Here is a 6,545-nt window from a genome sequence, read left to right on the forward strand (position 1 = left end):
AAAGAGACAAATTATTAGTAAGAAGAGTTTAAGCTATTTGTCAATGTATGATGGTCAGTTATTTGTTTTATTTGACGTTTTATGTCTCAAGAGTAATTGGTATGTTTTATTTGACGTTTTATTAATTAAGGACGAGTGGTGCAATGGAGGAGTTCTGAGTTCAGGCCGTTATAAACTTAAAGTTATCGTCTATTAAAATATTTCCTCATACATGGTTGCTATCTCCCGCCTAAAATCTAATGCTTTATCTATTGTGAGTTCACTTTACAATTAATATAAGTTGATATATGTCTTTAAATCTTACAACTGTTGGTAAAGTTAGCACACCTTAAAATTTTTATGTGCTTGTACTTGTGCTTGGTGGTGTTGTAAGAACAGACCCTTAATTCTTTAAAGTAAGTGAATTTTTCTGCAGCAGCTTTTGCAACTCTGTGAAGCTGAAAGTGTATCATACCTGGATGAGGTGGAGCAACTCAGGATATGGCACACTCTGTTGGACTTGAGGTATTGGTTTCTAAAATCAAAGCATCATGCAGTTTTTGTCATAACTGTAGAGAGATAAATGTTCATTGCATTTATACTAGAAAAAGATTTCCCAGACCCTTTAGATCTATTGTTACAATTACATTAAAAAAAACAAGTTTTGTGCTCTGAAAATAAACCGAATTATTTTCCAACTTTTTATTGTGATTTTTAACTACTTATTAGTAATGTCTTGTACTTGTTCTTGGTGTGGTTGTATGAACAGACCCTTAATTCTTTAAAGTAAGTGTGATTTTTACTATTGCAGCTTTTGCAACTGTGTGAAGCTGAAAGTGTATCATACCTGGATGAGTTGGCCAGCAACACAACAACTCAAGATATGGCAAAGTCTGTTAGCTCGAGGTAACCCTTGCCTGCAATACATATGAACAGTTCTCATTTTATTAATTTTGTCTTACTTGGTGCTATCATGGTCATCTGTTTTGTATAGGTTCTTGCATTGCTGAAAAAAGCTTGGTATAGATTCAAGACAGATAAATACTCCCTCCAAGGCAAGTTACCGGAAGGGGCAACTGGAGCTTAATACAAAGCTCTTGGCAGATGTCGTCTCAGATGCTTCAAATTATCTGTCATTCATCATGAAGTGTGTTTATAGTGTTTGTATTTTCTGTATGTATTTTGTGTAGTGTGTAGTGTGTAATGTTTTTTGTTGTATGTATCTGTAAAGTGTGTGTATTTGTGCAGTGCAAGCATTGTGTGTATTTTGTGTATAGTGTATGTAGTGTAGTGTGTTTTGTTGTGTGAGGACACTATGTGTATTTTGATTATAGTGTGTGAATTTTACGTGTAGTGTATTTTGTGTATAGTGTGTGAATTTTATGTGTTGTATAGTATGTTTAGGAATACTTTGTGTAGTGTATGTATACTTTGTGTGAATTGTGTGTGCAGTGCTTGTATATTGCGTGTATAGTGTACATTGAGTATGTTTTGTGTGTTATTTTCTATTAGCGTGTTCAGTTTGTTTATTGTGTATGAGTGTATATTTTGTGTATAGTTTTAGTATTATGTACAATTTATGTAGTGTGCATCTATGTTTGCAACGCATGTATTTTATTTATATGTGTGTGTGCATCGCATGAATTTTGTGTATAGTGTATGAATTATGTCTATAATGTCTTGCGTGTGTATGGTCTGTATAGAATGTGTGTTGCATAGTGTGTGTTTTTATGTGTAGTAAGCAGCATGTGCGTTGTATGTTTATTGTGCGTGGTGTATATACTTTGTGTGCAATTTGAACTTTGTGTTATGATATAGTACGTATATAGTACGCAATGTGTATGAAGTGTGTTATTTTTTTAGTGCGTGGTATGTTCATTTTATGTAGATGTAGTGTGTATGTGTGTTTTATTTATATTGTCTTTGTGTATTTTATATATACCGTGGTTAATATTTGTAGTATGTGTGACATTGGTATAAATTGTGTTTTTATGTGTTCATTGTATAGTGTATAAAAAGTGTATTTTGTCTATATATTGTGTGTAAAGTGTGTTATTTTCTTGTGTCCTGTGTTTAGTGAGTTTATTTTGTGAATTGTGTACTAGTGTGTATAATGCGTGTGGTATGTGAAGTTCAAGTGTGTAGTGTATTTTATTTATTTGTGTGTGTTTTATCGTCCATTTAGTGTTTGTGTATTTTATATATATATATTGTGTTTGTGTATTTTATTTATACTATGTTTAATGTTTATAGTATGTGGTATGTATGTATAAATTGTGTATTTTATATGTATAATTGTTGTATAGTGTATATAAATATGTGCGGCGTATGAGTGGTGTTTTTATAATGTTTGTATTCTCTATATTTATTCTGTGTATAGCGTGTATGTGTAGTGATTGTTTAATATGTATGTGTATAAAGTGTGCGTATTTGAGTGTTGTATATACTTTGTACTTGTGCTATGATGTATTGTATGTATACAGTGCACAGTGCGTGTTAATTTTTTTTTATATTATGTAGTATGGTTATTTGTGTATAGTGTGTGCATGTGTGTTTTATTTATTGCGTTTGTGATTTATCTATAACTTGTTTAATGTTTGTAGTATGAAACATGTATGTATAAATTGTGTATTTATTTATGCATTTGTCGTGTAGTATATAAATAGTGTAATTTATGTATATATTTTTAGTGTGTGTGCTATGTGTGTGTGTGTAGAGCATGTGCTATGTGTGCGTGTGTGTTTTATTTATTCTGTTTGTGTATTTTTTTATACCGTGTTTAATATTTGTAGTATGTAACACGTATGTATAAATTGTGTATTTTATTTTTGCATTTGTTGGGTAGTGTATAAATACTGTATTTTATGTATGTATGTGTAGTGTGCGCGCTATGTGTGTATGTATGTATGTTGTGCAAGTGTTTTGTATATTTTATTTATAGTGTGTGTAATGTTTGTAGTATGTGCCCCGTATGTGTAGTGTGTTCAGAATATTTGTATTTAGTATGTGTATTGTGTATAGTATGTATAATGTGTATTGTGTATTTTGTCTATACTATGTACTAGTGTGTATTTTGTATATAATGCGTGTAGTATGTGTAGTCCATTTAGTGTGTAGTCTATTTTATTTATATTGTGTTTGTGTATTAATACTGTGTTTAATGTTTATAGTATGTGTGGCACGTATTTATAAATTGCATATTTTATATATACATTTGTTGTGTGGTACATAAATAATGTATTTGTGTTCGTCATTGTAGTGTGTGCAATATATATATGTACTTTTGTAGTACATGTGTTTTACGTATGTTTGTGTATTTTATTATAATGTGTTTAATGTTTGTAGTATTTACCGCGTATGTATACTGAGTGTAGCGGTTTTATAAGATTTGCATTTTCTGTATGTATTTTATGTATAGTGTGCGTATTTGTGTGGCGTATAAACTTTGTCTGTAATGTGCAGTGTGTGCTTTGATGTTGTGTTATGATGTATATGTATATAGTGTGCAGTGTGTGCAGTGTGTGATATGATGTATAGTGTTTATATAGTGTGCAGTGCGTGTCGTTTTTTATGGTGTGTAGTATGTTTATTTGTGTATAGTGTGTGTGTTTTATTTATATTCTGTTTGTGTATTTTATTTATACCGTGTTTAATGTGCGTATTTTCTGTATTTTCTGTATGTATTTTATGTATAGTGTGCATATTTGTGTGGCGTATAAACTTTGTCTGTAATGTGCAGTGTGTGCTTTGATGTTGTGCTATGATGTATATGTATATAGTGTGCAGTGTGTGTCATTTTTTTTATAGTGTAGTATGTTTATTTGTGTACAGTGTGTGTCTTTTATTTATATTGTGCTTATGTATTTTATTTATACCGTGTTTAATGTTAGTAGTAAGGATCATGTATGTAAAATTGTGTACTTTATTTGTGTATTTGTTGTATAGTGTATAAATAGTGTATTTTGTGTTAGTATTTATAGTGTGTTCTACGTGTATGTTGTGCATGTGTTTTGAGTAATTTATTTATATAAATAATGTATTTTGTGTTCGTCATTGTAGTGTGTGCAGTGTATTTATGTATTTTTGCAGTACACGTGTTTTACGTATGTTTGTGTATTTTATTTATAGTGTGTTTAAGGTTTGTAGTATTTTCCACGTATGTATACTAAGTGTAGTGGTTTTATAAGATTTGTATTTTCTGTATAGTGTGCGTATTTGTGTAGTGTATAAACTTTATGTGCAATGTGCAGTGTGTGATATGATGTATAGTGTTTATATAGTGTGCAGTGTGTGTCGTTTTTTATGGTGTGTAGTATGTTTATTTGTGTATAGTGTGTGTGTTTTATTTATATTCTGTTTGCGTATTTTATTTATACCGTGTTTAATGTTTGTAGTATGGATCATGTATGTAAAATTGTGTACTTTATTTGTGCATTTGTTGTATAGCGTATAGATAGTGTATTTTATGTTAGTATTCATAGTGTGTGCTATGTGTATGTTGTGCATGTGTTTTGAATAATTTATTTATAGATTGTGCAATGTATGTAGTATGTGTCGTGTATGTATGATATGTTTGTAGTATTTGTATTTACTCCCTTCGTTCTATAGTAATGGAAGCGTTTCTTTCCGGCACGGAGATTAAGAAAAATTGTGTTAGGTGAGTTAAGTAAATGTAGAATAAAGTGGAAAATGAAAAAGCTAGAATGATGAAGAGAGAAAAAAGTAAGAGAGAGTAAAACAGATGTGGAAAAATGTATTTACTTTTATTAAAAAGGAAATGACTCTATTACTATAGAACGTACCAAAATGTCTCTATTACTATGGAACAGATGGAGTAGTATTTTGTGTACAGTGTGTAGTGGTTGGTTTATACGTATGTGTTTAAAGTATGTATTTGTGTAGCGTTGGTAGTGTATGTATATTGTGTATAGTGTGTTTAGTGCAGTGTGTATATTGTGTATTTTGTGTGGGCAGTGTGTGTATTTTGTCTATATTGTGAGTAATGTGTGTTTATTTTATGAATTGTATACTAGTGTGTATTTTGTATATTATGTGTATAATAAGTGCAGTCCATTTAATGTGTAGTGTATTTTACTTATACTATGTATACTAAATGTAGTGTGTTGTAGTTATTGTGTACTTTGTGTGGGTAGTGTGTGTGTATTTTGTCTATACGGGGTGCGTAATGTATGTTAGTTGTAGTCTGTTTAGTATGTGTATTTCATGTATAATGTGTGTAGTATGTGCAATCCATTTAGTGTTTGTATATTTTATTTATATCGTGTTTGTGTGTTTTATTTATATTGTGTTTAATGTTTGTAAACAGTATGTGCCACGTATGTATACTAAGTCTAGTGTATTTATCATATTTGTATAGTATGTGCCACGTATGTATAAAATGTATGTATATTGTGTGGGTAGTGAATATTGTCTAATTTTTTTGATTTCTCCAGTATATACATTTTGTGTGCTGTGCGTGGTGTATACTTTGTGTGCAATGTGAAAAGTGTGCTATGATGTATATTATGTATATAGTGCGCAATATGTACTGAGTAAATTGTGTATAATGTGGGTATTGGGTATTTCGTGGGGGCAGTGTGTGTATTTTGTTTATACTATGTAAAATGTGTTTATTTTGTGTATTGCGTACTTGCGTGTATTTTGTGTATGTGCAGTCCATTTAATGTGTAGTGTATTTTATTTATATTGTATTTGATATTTTAGTAGTATGTACCACGTATGTATAAATTATGTGTTTTATGTGTATATTTGTTGTATAATATATCAATTGTATGTTTTACGTGTATATTTGTGTATAATATATAAATTGTGTATTTTGTGTTAGTATTTGTAGTGTGTGCAATATATTTATGTATGTTTGCTTATGTGTTGTGTTTTTTTATTTATAGTGTGTTGAGAGAGCGCAGTGATGACATGTTTAGTCATGTTGATTCCCGATACCATACATCTGTTTGGATTCACCAGTATGCAGATATGTCGTTTTAGATAATTCTTATTCTTATATTATTATCATGTCTTATGGTTGCAATTATATACAGATGTGTTGCGTCCATTGAGACACCAAGATTATTGGTATGAACCTGAATGGACATTGGAATGTTCGCCAGCACAGCTACTTCCTCGTTCACGTGGTCGGTACAGAAGAGGCAGGATACGCAACCAAAGGGATGAGTGCGAAGAAGATGAGCCAAGATGTAACGACCCAAGACTTTGGAAACTTTTTGCGGGCTTAATTAATTTTTGTCGGTTTTTTATGCGAAGGAGTGTTGAAGTATTATTAAGAAACTTCCCAAAAAAAAAAAAAAAAAAAATATAAAATTTTTTTAAATCTATGTTTGAAGTTTAAAGGAATCGAGAATAGATGAAATAATTGTCGTTGTTTTTTTTTATATATCCGATCGTGATCAAAAAGAATAAATCCAAAACAAAAGTTGTAATGTCCGGTACAGGTATCGGAAGTCCGATAAAGTCAAAATTTTACAAGGCGATCAAATCCTAATCTTTACACTTATAGGAGAGAGAGAGAGAGACATGCGAGTCTCGGG

The 6,545-nt window shown here is 30.8% G+C and overlaps 1 long non-coding RNA gene across 1 annotated transcript; it reads left to right on the top strand.

Annotated features, from left to right (window-relative positions):
* Positions 1–417: 417 nt before the first annotated feature.
* On the top strand, positions 418–1,172 carry LOC121751854. Its single transcript, XR_006040196.1, has 3 exons — positions 418–504; positions 791–885; positions 974–1,172. It is a non-coding gene; the product is annotated as an uncharacterized LOC121751854 (long non-coding RNA).
* The last annotated feature ends 5,373 nt before the right edge of the window (positions 1,173–6,545 follow it).

Source organism: Salvia splendens, chromosome 10 (assembly GCF_004379255.2).
Source record: "Salvia splendens isolate huo1 chromosome 10, SspV2, whole genome shotgun sequence".
Classification (NCBI taxonomy): domain Eukaryota; kingdom Viridiplantae; phylum Streptophyta; class Magnoliopsida; order Lamiales; family Lamiaceae; genus Salvia; species Salvia splendens.